The sequence below is a fragment of the Bos indicus genome, chromosome 11 (assembly GCF_029378745.1).
Source record: "Bos indicus isolate NIAB-ARS_2022 breed Sahiwal x Tharparkar chromosome 11, NIAB-ARS_B.indTharparkar_mat_pri_1.0, whole genome shotgun sequence".
Taxonomy (NCBI): Eukaryota; Metazoa; Chordata; class Mammalia; order Artiodactyla; family Bovidae; genus Bos; species Bos indicus.
The window spans coordinates 38,397,951-38,424,756 of record NC_091770.1 but is presented as its reverse complement, the minus strand read 5'-3'; the positions used below and the strand labels follow the sequence as shown (position 1 = coordinate 38,424,756).

The 26,806-nt window shown below is 40.1% G+C and overlaps 1 long non-coding RNA gene across 3 annotated transcripts in view; it reads right to left on the bottom strand.

Annotated features, from left to right (window-relative positions):
• The window catches only part of LOC109566091 (uncharacterized), a 476,832-nt gene that overhangs the window by 47,544 nt on the left and 402,482 nt on the right, over positions 1-26,806 (bottom strand). For 2 of the 3 annotated variants that reach the window (XR_011569249.1, XR_011569250.1), the window contains one exon: positions 19,274-19,591. The exons of the other annotated variant lie outside the window; for it this stretch is intronic. This is a non-coding gene — a long non-coding RNA (uncharacterized lncRNA). The remainder of the gene's footprint in view (positions 1-19,273; positions 19,592-26,806) is intronic. 3 annotated transcript variants of the gene reach the window in all.

Below are 26,806 nucleotides of genomic sequence, written 5' to 3'. Positions count from 1 at the left end.
CTTGCAATGTGCTGTGCTTAGTCACTCAGTTGTGTCAGACTCTTTGTGAAAACATGGACTGTAGCTCACCAGGCTCCTCTGTCCATGGGGATTCTCCAGGCAAGAATACTGGAGTGGGTTGCCATGTCCTTCTCCAAGGGATCTTCCCAACCCAGGGATCAAATCCAGGTCTCCTGCATTGCAGGCAGATTCTTTACCATCTGAGCCACCAGGGGAGCCCCTTACTCTTGCCATTTCTTCCCCTTAAAGATCTCCCCTAGATTTCCCATGTCCTGCTCCCTCATCCGTTCAGGTCTCTGCTCAAATGCCGTCTTCTTCAGTTCAGTCAGTCAGTTCAGCCGCTCAGTCATGTCCGACCCCATGTGTGACCATGTGTGACCCCATGGACTGCAGCACGCCAGGCTTCCCTATCTATCACCAACTCCCGGAGTTTACTCAAACTCATGTCCATTGAGTTGGTGATACCATCCAAGCATCTCATCCTCTATCGTCCCCTTCTCTTCCTGCCTTCAATCTTTCCCAGCATCAGGGTCTTTTCAAATGAGTCAGTTCTTGGCATCAAGTGGCCAAAGTACTGGAGTTTCAGCTTCAGCATCAGTCCTTCCAATGAATATTCAGGACTGATCTCCTTTAGGACTGATTAGAGACACTTATACTCCCATCCCATCAATCCCCTCCTCTCTGCTTTATTTATTTTTCTGTGGTATATATTATCACTTGACATTTTATTATATATTTGCTTATTTTCTGTCTCCCATTGCTGAAAGTCAAGAGTACTTCTGCCTCAGTTCATCATTATATCCTAATACATAGAATATTACCTGCACCTTATAAACATTTATAACATTATAACTTTTGTTCAGTGAGCAAAAAAAAAAAAGAAAGAATGGACACTAGATTCCTTCGAATATTTTTAAAAGTGACTGAATTATCATCTAGTGGATATGAATTCGAATTTTTGAATTGGCCAAATTCACTTAGCACTTTCTGGTTAATAAGACGAGTGGATGAAGCTGAAGTCATTCACTCATTCACAAATAAGGATCAAGGGCAATTGTGTGCCAGACAATGTTCTAGGTACTAAATTATCCAGTTGGTCCCAAATGAAGTGTGACTACTGAGTAAGATGATGGACTTTAGTATGTAATGGTAAACTAAATTCTGAAGATTCCAAAGGTATCTCTCACAATAGCATGACAACTGAAACAGAAGCAAAGCTTTTAAAAATGACCACTCGTGACTTGGATGTGGAGGTTCTTCCACATTTGTTTTTAAAGGACAAGTTTCATTCATGATTTCACGTCCTAAAAATAGGTTCTCTTGGATGCCCACGGTGGGTCTTGTGGAAGTAGGAGGGGTTGTAGCGAGGTTTTCTCTAAATTATTCAGGACACTCCAGTATATAACAGACTCACCTTCCACAACTATTTGTGGGTAGAAAATGCGTAAGCTGGCAACCTGAAGCATAGGTGTTTGTGGGGAGTGTTCACTGGTATAGGGAAAATTATTTTTAGATGTAAGTAAAACTCCTAAAGACATGCATTCAAATACTGCAAACAAATATATCTTGAGATTTTTTTCCCTCCTCAGAGTCCAGAATAAAAATTACTTGATATGTAATCTAAGTTTATAATAGAGTCCTTTAGAACCAGGATATCTAAATCCAACTTTTCTGGTGTTAAAATGGTGATATTCACTTCAAGGTAAATAGATTGGGAAGGAAAGGAAACAGTGGCAGATTTTATTTTCTTGGGTTCCAGAATCACTGTGGATGGTAACTGCAGCCATGAAATTTAGACACTTGCTCCTTGGAAGAAAAGCTATCACAAATCTAGACAGTGTATTAAAAAGCAGAGACATCACTTTGCTGACAAAGGTCTGCATAGTCAAAGCTATGGTTTTTCCAGTAGTCATGTATAGATATGAGAATTGGATCATAAAAGCGTCAAAGAACTGATGATTTCAAACTGTGGTGCTGGAGAACACTCTTGAGAGTCCCTTGGACTGCAAGGAGATCACACCAGTCAATTCTAAAGGAAATCAATCCTGAATATTCATTGGAAGTACTGATGCTGAAACTGAAGCTCCAATACTTTGGCCATCTGATGCAAAGAGTTGACTCACTGAAAAAGACCCTGATGAGGGCAGGAGAAGAAGGGTAGTGACAGAGGATGAGATGGTTGGATGGTATCACCAACTCAATGGCCATGAGTTTGAGCAAACTCAGGGAGATAGTGAAGGACAGGGAAACCTGGCATGCTGTAGTTCATGTGGTCGCAAAGAGTCAGACACGACTGAGTGAACAACAACAAAACACTTGTCTACATCTAAGAGTACTGGAAAGTTCTAATCTATTGTGTATGCATTATATTCTATAGCCTAGCCAATTCAGCATTTATCAATAAAATATTGTAAGTCAGAAAGAGAAAAACATACATTAATTATGTGGAATCTAGAAAAATGGTATGGATGAACCTATTTGCAAAGCAGAAATAGAGACAGAGACGTGGAGAACAAGCATATGGACACCAAGGGGGGAAAGGGTAGGTGGGATAAAGTGGGAGATTGAGATTGACATATGTATATATACTATTGATACTACATATAAAACAGATAATGAGAACCTACTGTAGAGTTCAGAAAACTCAGTGCTCTGTGGTGACCTAAATGGGAAGGAAATCCAAAAAAAGAGGGGATATTTGTATACGTATGACAGATTCACATTACTATACAGCAGAAAATAACACAACATTGTAAAGCCACTCTGCTCCTATAAAAGTTTAAAAAAGAAAGAAAGAAATTGTGACGTGCCAGATTTTGTTTTGCCTTTCTCCGAACAACTTCAAGAGGACTTCCTTCTCAGCAAAAATTTGTGTTTAGGAAAAATTTTCTCCCAAAGCTCTACAGGTAGCCTTCTGGTAGGAACTGTTTCTGGTGTCTCCCCTGCTTCAATAACGCTTTGAGCACAACAGATCCTAGAGTTGGATGTCCAAATTAAAATAGTTAAATCCATGTGGCAATACAGCTGTGGCTTCTGTCGACTCTTCAATAAAATATCAGATGTGCGTCTATTGTTTGGGAGCTGTCCACAGTCTCTTGTTCAGCTGGCAGGGGTTAAAGGGTATGTAGATTACTTGGCCAGCTGTTTGGTAATTGTCACAGTCAGTTACTTGGTAACCATAGAATAGCATTCTCTTGAGGTAGAGCTTTGTTGCTAAGCAATAAATTCAGGTAAAATAACTGTTTCCTGGTTCTTATTGGTCCAGTTTATAACACAGGTTACAGGTTGGGTTGTCTCCCTCACACCTCTTTTGTTTATCCATCCAAGCCATGAAATACATGCTGATAACTTGGACAGCTCTTGATTTTGGGGACTTGTCTGCTGCTGACAGGGGCTGGAGACCAAATAAGTGACTGGGGAGCAGGCTTTATTGGTGCATAATCTTATGTTTCCACTATCATAATGTACCTTCTGGATCTCTGTTTTGGGACTGGTCAATCTATCAGTCAGATGGACACAAAGAAGATCAAAAGCAATGATAGGGATTTAATGGAAAGGAAGGAGAATGTATGCCTGATGATGGTTTGTCTACATTAGTATCAACTCTATAATTATTATCAATGTTATTATTTGTTACATCTTGAAATATCTCCTTGCCTTCACTACTTGCATGAATGCTTTTTAAGTAAATAACACTGTGTTATAGAGACCAAGAACACTGGAAAGGGACTCAAGCAGGAAAATATGAATTCAGTTCCTGTGCATGTGTCCTAAGTCACTGAGTCACGTTCCACTCTTTGCAACCCTATGAAGTGTAGCCCACCAGGCTCCTCTGTCCATGGGATTCTCCAGGCAAAGATACTAGAGTGGGTTGCCATTTCCTTCTCCAGGGGAATTTTCTGAACTAGGGATCGAATCCGTGACTCCTGTGTCTCCTGCATTTCAGGTGGGTCTTTTACCACTGAATCACCGGGGAAGCACCCAGTTCCTGTAAGACAAGTTTAAATCAGCTTCCTCCTTTAAGGGGCTGAATGCAAACAAGCTAGTCAACCCACTTCACAACTATACTTTTTCCTACTTCATAATGTTTGACAAGATCAGGAAATGATGTTACAAATGAATGTTCACTCACTATTTTTTTAGTCTCACCTGGCAATGTTTGATTAGAAGAGAATTAAGAAAGAGTCATGTTTTGGTTCTCTTCAAAAAGTCTATAAATAACAAATGTTGGCAAGGATGTAGAGAAAAGAGTTTCCTTGTACACTATTGGTAGGAATCTAAATTGGTGCAACCGCTATGGAAAACAGTGTGAGGATTCTTCAAAAACTAAAAATAGAACTACCATCTGACCCAGCAATTCCATTCCTAGGCCTATCTCCAAAAAAACTAAAAGTACTACTTTGAAAAGATACATACACCTCAATCTTAATAGCAGCATTATTTATAATTGCCAAAACAAAGAAATAACCTAAGTGTCTATCAGAGATGAATGGGTAAAGAAGATGTGCCCCTCCATACACTCACACTGGAATACTGCTGCTGCCGCTAAGTCACTTCAGTCGTGTCAGACTCTGTGCGACCCCATAGATGGCAGCCCACTAGGCTCCTCTGTCCCTGGGATTCTCCAGGCAAGAACACTGGAGTGGGTTGCCATTTCCTTCTCCAATGCATGAAAGTGAAAAGTGAAAATGAAGTCTCTCAGTTGTCCCCGACTCTTAGCGACACCAAGGACTGCAGCCTACCAGGTTCCTCCGTCCATGGGATTTTCCAGGCAAGAGTACTGGAGTGGGGTGCCATTGCCTGCTCAGCCATAAAAAAGAAAGTCTGCCATTTGAAACAACATGAATGGGCTTGGAGGACATCACGCTAAGTGAAATAAGTCAGATGGAGAAAGATAAATACTTTATGATATCTCTTATATGTGGAATCTAAAAAATACAACTAGTGAATATAACCAAAAGAAGCAGACAGATATAGAGAACAAGCTAGTGGTAACCAGTGGGGTGGGAAGAGGCTATATAGAGGTTGGGAGGTGGGAAGCACAAACTATTGGTGTAAGACAGGCTCAGAGATGCATTGCACAGCATGGGAAATATACCCAGTATTTTATAATAACTTTAAATGGAAGATAATCTATAAAAATATTGCATCACTACGTTGTACACCTGAGACTAAGGTGTACAACATATGGTTTACAATGTAATATTGTAAATAAACTATAATTTTAAAAAAGGATAGTACAAAGTAAACTTTTTAATAATAAATTTTAAAAAAAAGAGAAAACCTATGAATTCAACTGAGCATACCTGCCATTTGTCATGGAGAGTCACTATTGCTCAGAGGCAGTGTTTGAATTCTGCCTGGGATTCCCATTTGCTGGGGCCTGCCGCTGTCACTTCTCTGGGTGAGCCTCATCTGGGTGAACCCCATCCAGGAATGTCCAGATCTATCCTAACAAGTAATTTAATAGGTAAACACTTTCATATTAAAAGTTAAATTCATGTTCAAAAGGGCTCGCACACACACACACACACACACAAATTCCTTCTAATGGTAATAATCTCCACTAGCAGATTTAAATGTTTCCTTTTTTTTTTTTTCATGGTGACTCAAAGTATACCCATAAGGTACAAAAACTGTGGAATGTAACATGCTTCAGGGCCAGCACAGAAGCCATTTCCTGGTCATAACCTCTCTCAAAAGACTTCCAGCTGTAATTTATGGGCCTCAGCCAGCCAGCCTGGCCGTCTCTGCTCCCCTACAGGAGCAGTGGTTAAGAGCAGCAGGAGTCTGAAACCTGATTCCCCAGTTTAGTAACTGGTCAGCCTCAGGTAATTCACTTGACCTCTCTCCACCACAATTTCCTCATCTTTAAAATGGGCATAAAATAAGGTTACTTAGAAATGGGGTTGTTGTGAAAATTATATGACAATGCATTCAAATCCCTCACTACCTGATAATCATTAGTTTTGATGAGTTCTCTCTCCATTTGGGTCCATAGGGTCTCAAATTATCATAAAGTGCATAGGCAAGGCTCTGTGCTGGTCACTTACATCTTGTTACAGCTAATGAGGATAAAAGGGTATTAATGACTTAATGTAATTATATGACTTTTCTAGAGAAGCAACCTATAGAGAATACAAAAGAGAGACACAGCCAAAGCCTCATCAGGGGAGAGGCAGAAGGGACCTACCTCTGCTGGGCAGCAGCCTGGACACTGGGTGTTTACTGGGCGAGGTCCCTGTGCTGGGTTACAGCACCAGCATATATCTTGGAAGCCTCCCTTGCTCCAGTAAATTCTGGTCCCCAAGAAGTGTTCAATAAACATGTGTTCAAGTTGTTGGACTGGAAGTCAGGTTCAAAGCATTTCCTATCATTTTTGTTATCTTCTTGTCAGTTTCCTTTTAAATCTAAAATACTCTTTTAAATCTAAAAGTCCTTTATGGACTCTTTCACCACGTAGGTAGTGAGAGAGGCATCTTACTCTCCTCAGAGAGACTGCTGAGAGAACACACATCTAAATTGGAGCTCAAAATAATAACAGCCACATAAACAAAACAATACAACAAAACATTAATTTGGACAAAATTCCACACAGGCCTCCCTCCTTCCACATTTTCATTCAAAGAGATTCTCTTGAAATGGCAAGTTAGATAAACCAGTTCAGTTCAGTTGCTCAGTCGTGTCCGACTCTTTGCGACCCCATGAATTGCAGCATGCCAGGCCTCCCTGTCCATCACCAACTCCCAGAGTTCACTCAAACTCATGTCCATCAAGTCGGTGATGCCATCCAGCCATCTCATCCTCTGCCATCCCCTTCTCCTCCTGCCCCCAATCCCTCCCAGCATCAGAGTCTTTTCCAATGTGTCAACTCTTTGCATGAGGTGGCCAAAGTATTGGAGTTTCAACTTTAGCATTAGTCCTTTCAATGAACACCCAGGGCTGATCTCCTTTAGAATGGACTGATTGGATCTCCTTGCAGTCCAAGGGACTCTCAAGAGTCTTCTCCAACACCACAGTTCAAAAGCATCAGTACTTCCATGCAAAAAGAGATGTTCACAGTCCTTCAATAAAAGGAACTTAACAATAAGAAGAAAGAGATATATTATTCTGTGCACCTAGATGGGCTGGCCCCAACTCCCATGGACATGTCCCTTGCAGCTTTGCTCCACAGAATCTTCTACTGGGCAGACCCTATCATAAATATGAACCAAGCACCAAGGGCCGCAAAGTCAACTGACAAACACAAAGAACAAAAAGAAGCCCCCAGCACAGCTTTTGTGAGGGCAAGGAGGAGAAATCCTGAGCTAACTTCTGAGGTTACTGACAGCTTAACTTAATAGACTCTTTTTATTGTGCAGAGTAAACATGTTGGGTTAGGAGGAATTCTTTTAAACCCTAAAGTAAGTTAAAGAAGCCCTTACTACTTTACATCTGGAATTTGTGCATGGTATGTTTGCTAGTTGATGGCTCTAAGTGAAATCCAAAAGAAAATTTCCTGTCACCTGTGGAGCATGCTGAATTGCGTGTTCCTAAGCTTCACTCTTTGATAGCTTGATAATCAATGGTCATATAAGTTTAAACATTAAAATTGGGCTTTTTACAGTCTTTTCACACCTTATACTTTCTCTGTAACCTTCTGATAATGATTTCCTCATTGCAACAACCTCCTGTTTGTTGGAATGATCCTTTGGATCAAATAACCTCATAAAGAAGTCATTTTTATATTTCAGAAATAAAAGCCCTTTGGACTGAGTCCAAGAGTCACTATCACTTTAAAACAAATTGGTTTTTGTGACAAGTCACATATTAAAACTCTTGGGTGTTTTAACTTAGGTTCTGAAGAACACTCTATCTCTGTTACTCAAATGTCAGAATCCTAAACTAAGACCAATTCACATTTTTGGCTCTGTCCTGTCTCTGAGTATGAAAAGACACAATATTTTGACAGCTGAGGCACATTCTATATTTATATTTCGCACAAACAAGGCACCCTTACACATTTTATTACCACACAAAATAAACCTAGAAAAACATCTTTCTTCCTGTCCCATACATGTCACTTGGCCATGAGGCATTATTCTTGTCTCCTTATTCTTGTTGTTAGAATAAGTTGTGTTTTAACTAAACTTTCTTTTTTTCCTGGTTTAACAGTGATCCATTAGATGTCTTCTTGCCCTGCACAATGAGAGAGCATCTCCCTTTCTGTATGCTGCTCCTAATTCCTGCACCCAGAGCTCTTCACAACCGGGAACAATTTTTTCTTTTGAGACAGAGTATACTGGAAGAACATGCAAACAGATAGGAAAGAGCCTTCCCCAAAGTATGCTCTTTTTGGAACACAGTTATTGTGAGGATGGTTCAAACCTGCCTGATAATTTTTTATCTAGACTGAACTCCGGTGAGGATTTTGTTTTATTTGGTTTAGTCTGTCTTTTTTTTTTTTTTTTTTTTCTTTTTCTTTCTCTGTCTCACAAAAACCAAGTGTTCTCCAGCAATGAGGCAACGGAAAAAATCAATACTTGCCATGTACCATGTAACCAATAGAATAAGGGGAATGATTTATGTATGGATGGATGCAGCCTGAATCAGCTGGGGCCTCGCACAGAGAGCCAGAGAGAGAGGGAGAGACAGAAAGAGAGAGAGAGAGAGAGAGAAAGAACAGAGGGAGGTGGGGGGAGATCTGAACTGCGGTGATTATTTCTACAGTGTGGCCAGATTTTTTTTTTTTTTTCCTGCAGCAATAATCCCCTTCTCCAGCACTGCAGGACAGAGGGAAAGCCTGCAATCTGTGGACTATATGATAGCTCAGCTCTCCCTCCTTTCCTCATAGTCCTGATGCCTTGTTCATACGAAGGTACATTGAGAAGGGGAAGATGATGTATGGCCTTCAGCCCTTCAACCTTCCAGTCAACTCCACCCTAAAAAAGGCTAGTGATGGGTCGACAAGCACTAGTTGACAGAGAGTCAAATTATCAACAGGGTTAAAAAAAAAAAACGTTCCAGCACCGCTTTCTAAGAAGACCAGCAAGAAGGGCTTACAGAGGAGAACTACTCTACACTCCAGGAGTTTCTGCTGGAAATATAGTTTGGTTAACTGGAAATCCAGGGTGCCGCAGCATTTAAAGGTATTTAATCTTGAAGATAACTTTTAGGGTAACTAATACTGTTGCTCAAGGCTTAGCTATTAACTGTACTTATATGCTTGTGGTGTGAAGGTGCAAATAGCAGTGAATCCAGCGACTTCCCAGATGGATACATGGTACTATTGTATATGAAATTCTGGTGGTTGGGACTTTCCGCTGAGTTAATAATTTGCTTTAGAATGATATAATATATAGTTTTCAATGACATGCTTTATTAAAACCCTACTCCCTGCTTCAAACTCAGGATGAACCGTGTAAGACTTTGTTAAAGGCATATATGACCATTTCTTGGGAATATCTTTGTTTTTTGAGATGCATTTAAATAGATCTAAATTTGTTTTTGTAAGTTACTTTCCTTCTACATTGTGCTTGAAACTATGGAGAGCTTAACAGCATTATATTTCTATCAGTCTGTTGAAAAAGGCTGAATTATGTCCTTTTATAAGGAAGATTCATGCCATATAATTTTTAACAATGTTTTTTGCATCCTTTAACCCAAATCCAGTGTTAAAGTCACAGTTAGGCAACCCCCTATATTCATATACAATCCATTACACTGCACATAATACTTGGAAAGATATTTTAAATACTGAACGGAGCAGAATAATGTCATGCCATTCATGTATGCTTAATTTGGAGCTAGTATTATTAACACCCGTATACTGTTAAAATTGGTTTTTCCCCCTTTCAGTTGAAAGTATCCATTCAACCCCAAATTATTGTAAACTTTGCTGACAAAATGTCATGTTGTTCTTTTAAAATTTGTATGTTCTCTAAAAATTATCTTAAACTCTCATAACAAAACTCCATGTTGTTTTTTAAATGTGTATATTCAAAGTGCATTGAATGGCAATTTTTAGAGTTTTTCCATATATATTTGATATCTAATTTTTTCTTTCATTTATTGCATATTTAACTTATTGTTTCTGGAACATTGAATTTAGTCCCCTCATTTACACTGCATAGCCTGTACATTTATTTAGTAGTTGTGTGCAGACATAGGATTAAGAATTGGAAGCAAAGAGTCAATAACTAGAAAAATATAAAGGACTATTCTCTGTAGTCCTCATCTTTTAAATGACTCTTCATACTTGAATATCATTTTTATGGCTGATATTGAAGAGCAGTTAAGTTGAAGCACTATTAGTTATAAACCAGTAAATACTCTCATGTCTTCATTTAACTACCTAGTCATTGAGAAATTTGATTTACCCTGATCTTTGCAAAATTATTCTGGGAAGATCTTCATGTAAATTAAATACATATGATATCTTTCCTTTAAACAAAATTAGAGCAATAAAAATGTACTCTACAAGTAAACGTTATATAGTAAAATAGCTTTCAGTAATTTTAATATATAGAAGTGATTACCCAAATCAGCAGAAACTACACATAATCATTCTGAATGGAGGAGACTCAGACTGAGCGAATATCTGCTGCTTTCCCATAAGGACAAATGAGCCTTAATTTTTACATTTAGATCTGTATCATCATTCTCTAGCTCACTCTTCTATTGGCCCGAACAGGTAAAACAGCAGAAACTCCTTACCATCTTCACATTTGGTTCCACTGCCTCATTCAAGCCGTCCAGCTGCGAGTTAATAAACAGAAAATCTGGAGATTGTCCACATGTAGTAAGGACCTTGAAGACCAAGCTCAATGCTGCAGGTACCACAGCCAGAAGAAACGTACTTATCGCCCTACCAGCAGGTATGGGCTACCCCCAAAACTAAAGGAGCTGGGAATGAAGAAGCATGATCACAAGAAAGGTGCTTCTGAAGTATAAGGTAAGCACAAGCAAGACCGTGTTGCAGGTTTATTTTTAGAGATGTGTTGCTGCCACTTAAGAAAAACTGTTATCTATAGCAAAGAAAAAGATTAAAAGTCTGCCAAAGGCCACAGTTTGTTTAACCAGTCTAGCCACGTCTACTACATTATTTGAGATGGGCCTTAGGCCCCGGGTACCCGGAGTGTCAGCAAACAGAGAATCCTGGCCCTAACAATAGGAGGAACACACAGAATGAGTGATGAACTGACTGCAGGCAGGAGATAAGTAAACAGGAAGCTCAAGAACTGAATTTCATTGTCAGTTAATGAACAGTTAACAGCACTCTTTTGTTTTAAAAGTTTAGGTGTATTAAACATAACTTTCCAAGTTCTAATGAAAACCGAATAAGCCTTCTTTCCAATATGAGATTAATTTCCTATAAACATCTGGAGTTAAAATGCATAAATGAAACTCATGTTGCCATCTCATGCCATGACCAAAAAAAAGCAGATCTTCTCATTGTGAAAGGGGTCTTCAGTAAACACCTGCTACAGTTTTCTCTCCTTTATTGGTGGTTACAATTTCACTGATGAAATACCCATTAAAAAGAAAATCAATATCTGAGCTTAACCGCCTGCTTTGTTTTAGTACCTCAAATTATTTTTAAAACTGATTAACATAAATAACTCACTAGTTAGGAAATACAACAAATGAGTGTTTCACATTGCTATTCTAGCATCCACAAAGAAAAAGGAAAATAAAAAAGGTAATATCCAATTCTTATCTACTTAACAATGCACCAATCTACTTAATAAAAATAAATGAAAGAACTAATAAAAATCCACATTTTTGCTTTCTAAAAGTCTAATTTAATCATTGTATTAACATAAAATAAAAATTAAAAATAAATGAAAATATTTTAATGTTAAAAATCAATATTATTGCTTCTAAATAAGACTGATAATACCTGAGCGATAACTCGCAGGCTCTCCTTAAAAGAACTGTCTCTGACTCACTTGGCTTCTTTTTCCTTCAATTAGCCCATGTCAGCCAGAGTGTCTTGGGCTCATCTAGTTTAATCTGAACATAATTGGGTGGCAAGTTTCTATTTTCTAATCTAAATGAATTCACCTTAAAAATACATAGAAGTTAGAGTCTATTTAACACAAAGTTTAAGTAAGTATGACAAAATGAGACATTGCAATTCTGTTCACCGATAGAGTATTAAATATGATCTCCTATATCTTCCAGACCTTGTCCAGGCATAGAAGTACAGGCAACATCTGCTGAACATATTCAAAGACATGCCCAAATCTACACCTCAACTGATTTGTCTGGTAGTGTGAGGTTTTGAGGCCCTCATCCTGACTGTTTGCATTTGCATCTGTGTAAATTATGTAAACATGTAGATCTTCTCAGAAAACTGTCTAGTTCTACCCACAACTTATGATTTTACTGTATGGGCTGCTTCATTCATTCGAGCAGAATTTTCCTCTTGTAAGATCTAAATGAGAGCACATCCTCCCCACTCTCCAGGGAATAATCCAAAAGATGGGAGGTTCTTAATAAAACAATTAATTGTGATAAATTTCTGATTTTTGCTCCTTTGTCCAGGGCTATTTCCATGGCAACATCCTCTCATCCTATTGTTGGGCTGTTCTTCATTCACACAGCAGGTTAAGCCCAGGGCAGTGAGGGCAGGCTGATGGTCAGCCTTTATTTTCTCTGGCCCTTCAACAAAGGTTAGTTGAGGTCACCAGAAGTCAAAGGGTAATTACTTTTCCTTCGCAGGGTTAAAGGTACATAGATTGCTATTGGGACCACTGTATGGATGACCTTCAGCTTTTAATGCTCAATCCTCTTTTCTTTCATCAGAGTGAGTAAGAGTGATGGAACAGTGGTGATGCACCCCATGCCTGAAATTCAGAATAGAAAGCCAAACGCCTTTTTACTTTGTAAAGCTACTATCTATTAGCATAATACACTCTTGGAATCAACTGGAAAACCCAATGCATAAAATGTTTCCTATCTCTTAAATAGGAAAGCAAAACAAAACCAAAAAACCTCTGGCAGAAAATAGCAGCTTCACTGGTTTCCTTATTTACTTAATTTGATATTCATAATTTCCCAGGCTTCAGTCATTCTCCTAAAGGTGTGTTCTTTAAGGCTGAGAAGTAAATGGAAGCTTTCCTTGTTCCATGAAGCATCTGGGGCTCAATTTTCCCCCCTCAAACACCAATTGTGACTTTGTCTCTCGAAACTGACTAAGAGTAAGTCAGACTGAAATGAATTTCCTCTCTTTACTTCTCTATTCTCAAATAAAGACAGTCTCTAAATCAATTTGCAGGGCTAGGGGGGAAGATCTTTTGAAAATGAGTAATTAACACAGTTTGCCCACTTATTTGAAGAGCCACTTTGAGACTTTGGCTTGTTGTTTCAATCTGGAATTTTTTTTTTTAATGATTATTATCATTTTGGGGGCTCCAAAAACAGAGCCAGCCACCAGCCTGCTGGATGCATTTGCCCTGGTTCCACCACCAGGCAAAGGGACTTTTGGCTCCCTGGACAAGATGGCTCTGCTAATGGTTCATCTCAACCGACCACAGAAGGGAGCCTGAGCCCATTCATAGGGTCAGGCTAAGATCACCTGAAAGAGTCACTTGGCTCATCTGTAGCCTTAACCAGAGGCAACCATCCCCCAGGTCTCACCATCTTTGTCCAAAGACTAGCCTTGATAAAAGAGCGCAAAGGGATCTGAGAGTAGACACCCCCATTCCCACCTTAAAAGGGAAGTAGAAATACTGTTTCTGCTTCTCAGATTCACCCTCCTGTGATCTGAGAGTAACCAGCTACTTCATACCCTGTAGTCCTCTGTCTCTTCTGTCAGCACTGGCCTAACTGCCTCTCCAGCCCCTCCCTCACACCCTTCATATCGAGTCATCCTATGACTGAGGAGCTCCCTAGGAACCTCCAGACCCATCTCCCACGGGTGCCACCTTGGTTGCTTCATCAGCTGAGCCCTCCGTTTGGCCCCCTCCCCTTGGCCACTCCACCTTAGTCAAGGAGCCTGTAGCCTCTGGTTGGTGACCCTACCCTCCCTGGGCTTACGCCATCCTTTTACGCTTTTCCCCTTTCTCTCTTCAGTTCCTGCTTCTTTGAAACACTGGCTTAAAATTTAGTTCCTTCAGAAATTCCTCCATATTTTATCCCCTGCTACAACTAAATAAATACATTAAAAATATTATATACATATATAATATATAACATATCATACACATAATTATATAATAAAGCCATAGAAAATGCATCTAAATATCAAATCTTATTAAATAGCAACTTTTAAAAACCAAAAGCCTTAAATCACCATCATTTACAAATACTTGAGTCTCTTACAACACTACTGTTTTACATGAGACAATTTATCATCATAGTTGCTGTATTTATCTTGGCAAGTTCTATTTTTTTCACTTTATTTTCTATTGTCCTTTCTACGTCTCTACAAAGTCCTGTCATTCTGGAGAGTGAAACACTTTGGTATTATATCACAATCTCCCCAAATAATCTCCTTATTGTCAAAGAGCACAACTGAAATCTGCTATTATTAATTGATGATCATGCATTGGAGAAGGAAATGGCAACCCACTCCAGTGTTCTTGCCTGGAGAATCCGAGGGACGTGGGAGCCTGGTGGGCTGCCGTCTCTGGGGTCGCACAGAGTCGGACATGACTGAAGCGACTTAGCAGCAGCAGCAGCAAGGGGATAACAGAAAGTAAAACAAAGTGTAACCACACCCAAGGATATTTTATTTTAGAAGGGACTCCTGAAGTCCTCAAGACCCATAGAACATGGTGCTTCGTGTGGAATGGTCAGCAGTAGAGATAATATTTAGTAAAGGAGATAGAAAACCTAAGGAAGCATGCATCAGGACCTGACATGTGACCTGCATGCCTGTAACCAGATGAAAGAAGGGAGGGGAATATCCAGCACTGCCCACACTGACAGCACTGCCTGAGCTTACAGCCATGTCGCTCACTGGTAAAGAAACTGCCCTTTCCTCAGTTACAGACCAAAGTCAAAAGGACCAGCTATATTCTCTGGTCAGGGCTCCCTAACCAGGAACATTTAATGCAGCCTAAACTGGGAACTCCTAAAGCTGGCTCTAGGCAGGTTAGCTGGTTAGCTCAAAGAAGTGTCAGGTAGAGTGATGACTTCACACAAGGTAAACTTTAGGAAAGTTACTCTTTCCCTTTCTGCATCATTTCTCTCCTTTCTCATTCCTTCCAGATCATCTCCAGATGCCCCAGATCCCCGGAGTCCCAACTCACATGGGGGTTTTAACATCAGTAGGCCACATTTTCCCCAGATCTGTTAAGAAAGATACCTGGGTGGAATATTTAGCCATAAACAAAGCATCTCTAATGATGAAATTTCAGGCATTTTGAATTTGGATGAGGGAGATATGTAGCAGTATCACCTTCTGAGATGCTACCAGGTAACCCTTTGAGTGTTCTCTGGGCCAGTGACAAATTGAAAGAACCTGGGACACATTAGATCAAATCTTCCAGTAACACAAGTCACTCACTTTCACTCATTCCAAAATAGATATGAACATTCTCCCTCTTTAGGCAATATTTTTAAAAGCTCTTTTATTTTTTCTTGAAATACAGAGCCACTGGGTTCTCTGTCTTATAGTGGGCGTCTCTTTCCCACTTTGTAGAGAAAGTGTTACTAAAAGGTTAAACATAGAGGATTGTCCACAGTCACAATCAGCTCTTCCTCATGTGCCAGAAATAGATGTGACTTGTCATCTCCTCTTATTGGTATCTGCAGATGTGGGAGGTAAGGATGTCTTCTACAGAACCTTCTGCAGAAGTGTCTCTAGCGGTTGTTGAGTAGTAACAGAGAGTGATAGGAAAGTGCCATGGTCCCGAGCATCACCCTCAGTGCCAAATGAGTGATGAGTGCTCTGAGGTCCAGCAGGGACTGCCTGGCATCTCAGGGTGATGTGCTGTCCTAAAGCTGGGAGCACTGCCAGGGCTGACATGAGATGGGATCTGGGGAAAAGACTGTAACACAGTGCTACTCAAATTGTAATATGCGTAAGAAGCACAGATTTCTGGATCTCACTTCTTGAGAAACTAATTCAGTAGGCCCCCAGATCTGCATTTCTAATAGCACACCAGGTGATAAAGATGCTCTCAGCTATGGCCCCACCTGGAGGAGTACTAAGGTAGATTTCCCTTCTCAGGATTTCACTCCTTGTACCTCTAAAATGTACCACCACCTTTCCACTAGGCAAAGGGTTTCTCACTTGTTCATAAATGCTTATGATTTCTAGACACACTTTCATCTTTCTGTTCTCTGCTCTGGTTCTCACTTCATTTTGACAAAACCTTCTAGTTTGTATGGATTCTATGGGCCCTTAAGAATAGCACTTTTCCTATTTTATTCAATTACAAGTCAACTCCAGTTTCCTGCTATTAAGAAGGAAAATATCTTGCCCTTCACTATCATCCTCTATAACCAGAGAAGCTCTATCCACAAATTCCAAATCCTCAGCTCTCTGTCAGCACTTAGGTGGTCTTTCACCTCTCTGATCTTAGATAAGCTAAGAGATTGCCAAGACATACAAGTAGACATAATCCCTTTCCCAGGAAGCTTGCACCATTGGGTGACTACTTAGTCTAGTGGTGAAGTGCATGGGCCCAAGTGCCAGAGAGACAGGTTGGTTCAGGCCCCAACTATGCCTTTTATAAGCTGTGACCTCAGACAAATAATTTAACCTTTCTAAGCCTCAATTTGGGTTCCCCGGTGGCTCAGACAGTAAATAATCCACCTTCAATAAGATCCCTGGAAGAGGGCATGGCAACCCACTCCAGTATTCTTGCCCAGGGAATCCCCACGGACAGAGGAGCCTGGCGGGCTACAGTCTATGGGGTCTCAAAGAGTCAGACGTGACTGACTAAGCACAGCAAGCTTCAATTTACTTTTCTGCAAAGTGGGAATAATATAATAATACAAACATATAGAGTTTTGATAATATTTGAATAATATAATGCATATAAAGAACTTAGACACAGTACCTGGAACACAAGCGCCTGGAACGGAATGCTAAGTGGCCCACAAATGTGAGTGGGATGCTGACTGTCTAGGAGCTGGCCTCACCTACATACTAGAGTGCCACCATAGTGTTCCTTGGCACAGACAAGCAGGACAGAGATCCACCTCTCCCAGGTCCTGGAGCCCTGGGCCACCTGTCTTTCCTGAGCCTCCAAGGAACAGAAGAAGATGGAAGGCACCACTGGACCCCTTTCTAGGTGTGCACTGTTATCACACCCTCTCTGAGGCTGACCTCCTTGTCCAACCAGGCTCCCATGTGCAGGCTGCCAGGGGCTGCTTCCCTGCCCTTCTATTATTTCCTAGCATCCCCCAGCCTCCTAACATCTCTCCTCTCAGCTGGTTAAGCATGTTGCAGATCGATGCTCATTCATCTGCAAGACGTTTTCCAGGTTATGATTCCCCTTTCATGGATTCATGGGTGCATAAACTGAGGTCCTGAGAGGTCTGGAGGCTCCCTCCCAAGTACCAGGAAGGAGCCTCTCATTGCTTCCTGTGTGAGTCCCTGAACTGGGTAGAAACAACAGAAAATGAATCTCTCTAGTAGACAACAATGAGGCTGCATAAGCAGAACTTATCTCCACTGTCAAAAGCTAAACAATATTTTGTTCCATGTCAATTTAGTGGATGGCTACTGAATACCCTAGATGCTGTGCTGGAATACAAGTATGGAGAAATGTAAACTCTACTCTCAAGGCAAAAGGTTACAATTTATTTCTTTCTATAGCCAAGGGAGGACTTTGCATGATTTTCATCCAATGTGCCAAAAGACCCAGTCCAGCAAGTGTGATGTAAATGCCTCAGGAGAATGAGAAAAGGCAGCCATGGGGGTAGATTTGGTGTGAATAGCTCTCAGAGAATTTACCCAGTTTAATCTACATGTAAGGACACATTTTCCACAGTTCTTTCTGAGAGGCTCTTCCTTCGCCCTGAAGATACCTGACTTTCTCCCACCTGCTACCTGAGAGATTTTGAAGATTTTTCTTCATTTTAAAATGTTCATCAGAAGCAAACCCTGCTGACTGAATAAACAGAGGACAGTAAACATGTTCTAGTCCTGGCTCAGCTGTGGAGCAAATGAATGCCTGGAGCAAGTCACTGCACCTCTCCAGACCTCAATATCCTTATCTGCAAAAGCGAGCCCATTGAACTAACTGTACCAGTGCACACAGCATCGACTGTGTGCAGATCCTCAGGGCACTTCACACATGCACCAACTCCTCACAACAACTCTGTGAGATAGGGAACGTTTTTTTATCACCACTTTACAGATGAGGAAACTGAGGCATGGGGTGGTTAAAACAATCTTGCTCAAAATCAGGTAGCCGAGAAGCAGAGATGAGATTTGGACATGTTCAGTGTATTTCCAGCATCTGCACTCTGAATCTCTATGATGGGCTGCCTTTCAGCAGATGAGGAGAACTAGATAGTACTAAAGTCCCTTCTAATATTTACATTCAATTGATCTATGAGTTTAAAATGATTCCTAAAAGCTCAGATTCTGTATTTTAAGCCAATGGAGCAAATAGCTCATGAAAAAAATGTTAATTTATTAATCAAAACTACCAGTTCACACTACGCTAGAAATAAAAATTTTCAAAGTGCATCATACATATGAAAATGTATGAAAATATGTATGATCCTCTTAGATCCGAACTGGATCTTGACACAGAGAAGGCAATAGCACCATCCATGAGGCCAGGAAAAGGAAGTCCAGAGAGGTCGGGACGTGATTATGGCACCCAAGAAAACCAGGGGAGGAGTCGTACTGCCTGAGCACGACCATGGGCCTCCATTCAACCTGCATCACACATTTCCTCTAGGACTTCATCTTGGATTCAGAGAGACCCACTGGATTCTGAGTAGTACGGAGAAAAGAGCCTGTCTCTCTGAAACTCTCCTCCATGGCCCTTCAGTGTTGGGTCTCTCACACAGATACCAAGATGTCTGGGCCTGCAATCAAGGGGGTGAACTCACACAACCCTGCAAAGTTGAGACGCATGTAGTGTTGCTGCAGAGGAAGCTGTTCTGACATTGAATTCCACGCCAGGCCTTCTAAAGAGCTGTCTGAGCTTGACGCTCTGCTAGCTCTGCTCCTCCTTCCTCCACATTTACAAGGTAGCTCTGCCCTCCACAGAGGACACTGCGCTCTCAAATATCACATCTAACTTCCCAGTCCAAGAAGCAGCTGCTTGTTCCCTTAACACACCTGGTGCTTTCCCAGTGACAAGCTTCTGCTCACCTCCACCCTCCCGCTGGAACGTGCTTCCCACCATCTTGTCTTCAAATACTTTCCTTGTTTGCAGGCCTTCCTCATATGTCACTTCTGCAGGAAGCTTCTCTAGCCCTTCCAGTCAGCTGTAATCTATTCTTCTTTGATCATCCCTTCTTGGGTGCTCTATGACATACTCAAATTCTGCTTTTTTATTGCAGCTGGGCATATACTTTCTTATCTTCATCACACTCAGACTGCTTTTTACTTCCTGGCAATGTGGGCAACAGCGTCTGGCACTTGATAAATATCTGCTTGACCACTCTCTCATTCTGTAGAATATTCACTCTGCAAAAATATATGGCAAAGAAGAACGATCATTAGATTCTAATGTCATTTCCAAATTTTACTGACTGCTTTTTTTTGTTATTTCCTGACTAACAGAGCTCAGCCTCAGAGGTGAGAGCTTTCAAAAAACTTCCATGTAGGCTGTATCCAAGAGGTTTCTGGATGTGAACATGTCAGCCCAAGACTCTGTTAACTGGACCTTCAGGTGCTCAAGGTCTACACTGCACAGCTGCAGTTTTACCCCAGAAACAGAGAACCAGAGATGACGTAACCAAAGGAGCCAGATTAGGAAAATGTCCTTGGTCTTCCAGGGCACTTAGTTTTCACTGAGACTCTTTGTACTTACAGGGGGAGAGGGTGGGACCAAGGAAAGAGCAGCTAGTGTGTTTCTTTCACAACTTCCCACCTCTCCACCCCCAACCATAGTAACAGAGAAGAGGGATGGTTATTTAGAATGCTGACATTTACAAAGAGTTAAGTTTAAATTATTCTGGTGAAAAAGAAAAACCTTAGCCCTCTCCTCTAAACACAGTAAAAACAGCCAGCATAAAAATGCTCCCAAGATTTTCAAGTCTTTCGGAGTTGCTCATCACAATTAACTCTATATATGCCATTCTACATAGCGCATAACTGTGCAACTAGTATTTGACTGGTTTTTCAGCCCCGTCTCATGGAGCTGGAGAACTAGAACCAGAGAATAATATGTAAGGACCAATGCTTTGGGGATTAGGCCTCTCCCTCTGTCCACATCGAGGCAAACTTGGGGTACCTGTGGGACTTAGACACCATCCACGAGCAGATGGGTATCCAGAGTCCACTTGATCAAATCAAGTGCTTTGGAAAGTTTGAGAAAAAAGGCAAAAGGACCCACTTTCTTCCCCACAAAGCCATGTGTCTTAATCTTTTTTTTTTTTCATTATATCCCCTCTAATCAATTGTCTTCGTTTTTTTCCTAACTGCATCTCCTTGACATTTTAATGCCACTGATATACTGCTGATCTGTGTACCGTGGCCCTTAGGAGGCAACAAGCCACTGTAATGCCTCAGATTTCTGTTTCCTTCAAACACTGATCCCTCCCACTGGATGGGATACCCATCCCCTTAAGAATGCAAGTCACAAACCTGCCCCTGAGAGTAGAGACGCAATTGGAAACTTGCCAGGCACCACTCCTGGCATTTCTTTTTCATCTTTTCTCTCACTCTCCTTCAGACTCAGTATGAGCCTTGCATGCACAGAGCTAGAAGGTGACTCAAGGCGACTGGGTAACTGTCATGGCAACATGAAAGCATCAGAGCAGAGAGACTGACAACAAATCTAGGGCAATGGTGTGTTTCACTCAGTGCAATCTTAGGTTCCACAGTAACAAGTGTTGTACTAATAACTACAAGACATAGATTAATGGGAAAACTTTTTGCAACAAACTTATCCAAATAGCATTACAGAGTTTAGAAATTGGTTATTCCACCCTCTCCCCCACCCTTTTACCAGCAAAAGGGTGTGAAATTGGATTTTTCCTTCTGGCTAATTCATTTTTCCAATATTATAATTAACTTGAAAAATAGACTTCAACTTCTGCACCTCCCCTTTTGCTTACACACTTTACAGGCACAACATAATGATTCTAGTTATTAGCTCGCTTAGGCCAAAAATAAGAAGCCTAACAATACATTAACATTTCCATTATCAATCAGAAAACTGCAGGTCAGCTCCTTGAATGATATGTTGCTCAGCATATTAAAATCCCTGATCTCAGCAAAAATGTATAAATACTTTTACTCCTGAAATTATGGTTTAAGAGAGACATGTAGCAGAGTAAATGGAAGATGAGGAAGATAATCAATTTAGATTGGTCTAAATGGAAGAGCAATGGATTGCTATTTTTTTCCTTTATCTAATACAGAAATTGAGTGCCTATGGTACCCATTTTCATATTCATTTGATACTCATTTTAGTATCAAAGAGGTGGCAATGAGCAATTTATCAAAAATAAACTTCTCAGCCTTTGGTTTTGTGCTTGCACTTAACCATCTGGTCAATACACATCACCCTGGGAGAGTGCCAATGGATGTTTACCAACTGATATCACTAAACAAGGTTACTTTCCTTTCACCTGGGCACCAGAGCACCTGACTATTCTATCTGAAGCCAGTGCCAACTCTGTGTGTCAGTAACTGCAGATTCCACAGTTTATTACTAATTTTCTCCTAAACATTTGTTACTGCCAATGTTTTGAGATCCCAGGAGTGTTTCCAGGTGAATCTCCTCTGTAACATTATCTTTCTCCACTGCTGCTGCCATTTAGTTGCTTAGTTGTGTCCAGGTGTTTGTGAGTCCATGGACTGTAGCCCACCAGGCCTCTCTGTCCATGGGATTTCCCAGGCTAGAGTACTGGAGTGGGTTACCATTTCCTTCTCCAGGAGATCTTCTCGACCCAGAGATTGAACCTAGGTCTCTTGCTTGGCAGGTGGATTCTTTACTACTGAGCCAGCTGGGAAGCCCCTTAAAAAAGGGTCTACATTAAAAAAATAGATATCTTTTAAAAAATAAGTGATTGTCCTCACCTGTGCATGAGTGTATTTGCATCTAAATTTTTGATGATATCAATATACTCATTAAACATACTCATCTTTATTAAATATCTACTATTAAATATATTAAGTAATTCAGCATCTACTAAATAGTTCTAAGGCACAAAGCTATAAAAGACATGGCCTTGCTATCAAAGAACTTAAAATCTGATAGAAATACCAAGATCCACAGATTCCCCAAATTCTATTTGACTTCAAAAAATTTCAATAAGTTGAACATACAGAGGTAAGGAAACCTTCATACATGAGCTGAATGATAACTTAATTGTCATAACGCGAACAGTATAAAAAAACCAACTTGCATGTATCCCTTGAAAGTTTCTTTCCTTCCCAGGTGCCATAGTGACTAAAATTCTACTACAATTTAGAAATTCATTCTTTTAGGTTAATTTCCTTCCAGTACCAGTCAGCTATTATTTAGATTTTTCCTAGGTATTTTTAAGTACTGGTGTTTTAGATATAAGAACTGCTTAAATAAATTACCACAATAGATTACCTTTATTTTTTCTGGAGATCTCACTTAAGATGAAAATGCCCTTAGATGACTTAACATGTTGTCATGTTACTTATCAGATCACTTTCCACTATAAGAAACAGGACCTCAGCCCTATGAAGGCACTGGGAACTTTGTGCAAATGATAATTAAAAGGGAGACAATATACACAAAAGGAGGGATCCTACAAAATAAGCTCCTTACAACCTATCAAGACTAATAGTCTATAAGGAGTTAATGTTTCCAAGAAAATCAAGACTCAGAAACTAAGAGAAAGGTGGTCATGTTACCCCCACACTTCTGAAATTAGAGTCAATAGTCATATTGAATGGGATGATGGTGATAAAGGGAAAAGAGAAAAAAGTGATTTCCCATAAATTCTGCGTTATTGATGACTGACCACACAGAAGCTAATGTCCACAACAATAATGAGCACTTATAAACTCATGCATTAAAGCTCTGTCCTGTTCTAATGCAAAATAATAACCCTCTGTTAACTTAAGATTTTTAATGCCTTGATCATAGAAAGAACCACATGAAATTATTGACAAAGCCTGAAGCAAAATGCAAGGTACTAAAATCATAACACAGTTGTAGGGAATTCAAAAGCATTATTATTCATTAATAAACACTAAACACCATATCAAAGCAGAAGACTTTAATAAACCGTTTTCAACTGACATTGCATGTAAATACGACTTGATTAAATGACAATAATAATTTGCCAATCCAGCAACAGCTATTAATAATAAGTCTACCCCAAATCTTAGCAATACAAATTTTGTTTTCTATTTTATGTATTTACTTATATTTGACTTCCTACATGTTATAATACATAATCATCTTTCTGGGATTATTTTTCATTTTTTTCTTGGTGTGTGTGTGTTTAGTTCTATGAATCTTTGTCACATGTAAAAATTTATTTCCCCAGGTGGCTCAGTGGTAAAGAATCAACCTGCAATGCAGGAGACTCAGGAGACAAGGGTTCGATCCCTGGGTCGGGAAGATCCCCTGGAGAAGGAAACAGCAACCCACTCCAGTATTCCTGCCTGGAGAATCCCATGGACAGAGGAGCCTGGTGGGGTTACAGTCCATGGTGTCACAAAGAGTCAGACATGACTTAGCAACTAAACAACAACAAAAAATTTCGATAACTAGCACCACAATCAAGATCTGGAAATGATCCATCACCACAAAGTGTTGTTTATAGTCACCCTGTCCCTAATAACTGGCAACCGCTGATCTTGTCTCTATTTCTGTAGTGTTGTCAGTTTGAGAGTGTTGTATAAATCTTTGAAGATTCGTCTATTTTTAAAGTACATATATGGCATATATATATATATATATATATATATACACACACACACACATACACACATACACATACACAATCACATACCTATGTTTACTTTGTATAGTCTTGCTTCAATTTTGTAAGAGTGTTTTTTAAATTCAACATGATACAATCTATAACAAAACATTAGAGACAGCCCTTCAGGGTGGACTGAAGGGTGAATCATCCCAGGACAAAGAATAGAGCCTTCTGCTTACAATGGCTCAATCGCTCTGAAAGCTGGATTCTATGATGAAGTGCCAAAGCACGTAATACAGGAGTTTTTGGAGCAAATCTCCGTAGCCTAGAGCTCTGTCTTTGGAAGGCATCACTGGAGAGAATGCGCTAGAGGAAAAAGGCAGCTTTGCTTTCCAAGTGCAGTGTCCATCCTGCCTTCACTCAGATTTTCTGGCAACACAGAAGCCCCATGAGTGATTTTGCTGAACAAGGTGAAGATAAAGAGTTAATGATTTCTAACCAGGCCATAAATTAACCTGTTCTTTACAAATCTGAAGGAAGAGGTGCTCAGAAGGACTAAATGAACACACACATCTAAAAATAACTCCCATTTAATTAACTGCACACTACACAGTCGCTCTAATTAAAACTGCTGGCTGGGCTGAGAACTATCAGTTCCCCTATCTTTCCATGCTTCTCACCTTAAGCTCCCTGAAACACTGAAATTACTTGAACTTTATGGCGAAATAGCAGGCAGGTAGCCCAGGAGAATGGTGCCAGAGGGAGAAATTAATTTCACTTTAAGCAAGGAAGCCATCAACAGACTGGAAGTCAAGCTATGCAGAAGGTCAGGATGAGAAAGGAGGGACCAGAGATGGAACCAGAGTGGCAAAATCTCTAGTTCCAGGCAATTTCCTCAGATGGTCTGTGCAGCAGGGAGGAGGTCACCAGACCCAGGAAGTATCCTCCTCTGCCTTTAAGAGGCCAAGCACAGCCCACCTGGAGAAAGAATAGAGTAGGAAACTGTTCAAAATGGAACAGTTTCAAGGCCTTACCCTAAATATTACAGCAACAGTTAACATTTACTGAGGGCTTATTTTGTGCCAGGAATTGCACCAACTGCACTAACACACATTACCTCATATAATACAACAAAGCAGTTTATAGATATGAAACTGAGACTTAGAAAAGTTATTTTGCTTGCCCAAAGTCCAGAGCAAGTCAGTGGAGGAGCTGGGAAATAGACCCTGGCAGACTGAGACCCCTTAGTACTTCCTTACTAAACAGGGACCGTTCCTACTTCCAGGACTTCTGTGACAACTCAAGAGGGCCTGGCATTTCTTAGGTGCTTAAGTGTTTCCCCTCAGATCTCTCCTAAAGGCCTATGTCAGACCCTAAAGAAACCGACCAATAAATTTTGTTCCCTTTGAGTAAGACCTGGCATCTGTAACAGTACTCAAAAACAAACAAACAAATACAAGTAGTATGTATTACATGCATACTATGTCCCAGAAAACTTCTACCAGGTTTGAAAAAGGAAATGTGAAACAATAAACTTATATGCTCTAAGGATAATTCCACTCTCAGAAAGCTAAAATATTAAAAGATACACCTCTTCTTTTAGACCTGGTAATTGATATCTTTTCTACATTTGACACATGATCTTGAAGTTTACAGCCTAAACATCAATAAGTGGCTGAATCAACCTAACAAGTATTACAATGAGTAACTTCAAACCTTAAATATCAGCATTAGCATTTTCATTATCTCCATAACAATCTAAATAGAAAAAGTTGAAGTTAGACAAAGATTTATATATCACTCAAATACTGATATAAGAAAATACAGTGATAAAGTTTAAACTGGCAGTATATTGGCTTGAAATATTTATCATCTCAATTCACCACGAAAAATGCAGTTCATGTATACTGACTTTTAATACATAGGGAACATGGGAAAGTTGTATATTTCATTAATTCACTCTATCAATTACTACCTTTGAGTAAGGCAGTAAATGACTATAGGAATCAGGCAGGAATGCACATAATAAGGCAGGCTCCTTAAGTATAAGACTCCAGGGATGAGTAGAGACTGTGGCAAACTTGGGTAGCACCTACCTATCTGAAGAGAACAGTTGGTCGCTGCCATTAGGAAGGGTAGGCCCAAAGACACATACTATTTCTAGCTTATATGTGAAATTTCCTAATTGTTAAAACTCAGTAACTGCAGTAACTAATGATTTTTTTTCCAAAAAATTAAACACTGTACCAGCTAAAGAAAGTACTTCTTAGGCTAGATCCAACCTGTAGATCAGAATCCTACTTCTTCTAAGTGAAAGGCAAGTAAGGATAAATTTTGATTGGTTGAAAAGGAAGAAAAGGGTGTAGGGAGTAAGAGCCTGGATTGGGCAGAGAGATTGGTGCAAGAGACCCAGGAGTGTGATCCCCCCATAACTTCGAAACTCTCTAAAAAAGAGCAGAGAAGGCAGAAGTAGAAGGTAAAAAAAAAAAAAAAAACAAAGGCCGATGACAACCACAGCAGACAATGTTTCTGGGCATCACTATGTCCAGCTCCATGCTTATATGCTTTACAGGGATTATCATATACTTAATCCTAAACAAAATCAAATAGTTATTATTATTTCCCCCACTTTCCAGATAAGGAAACTGAGGGTTAGAGACATTAAGTAACTTGCCCAAGGTCATAAAACTGGTAAAAGGCAGAGCTCACACTGAAAAGCCAGGACTGTCTAATTTCAGGGGCTGAGTTCTCAACCGTTATCCAGTGTTGTCTCTCTTGCTGGGCTTGAAATGAGGGCAGAAGATAGAAGAATAAGTCCTGC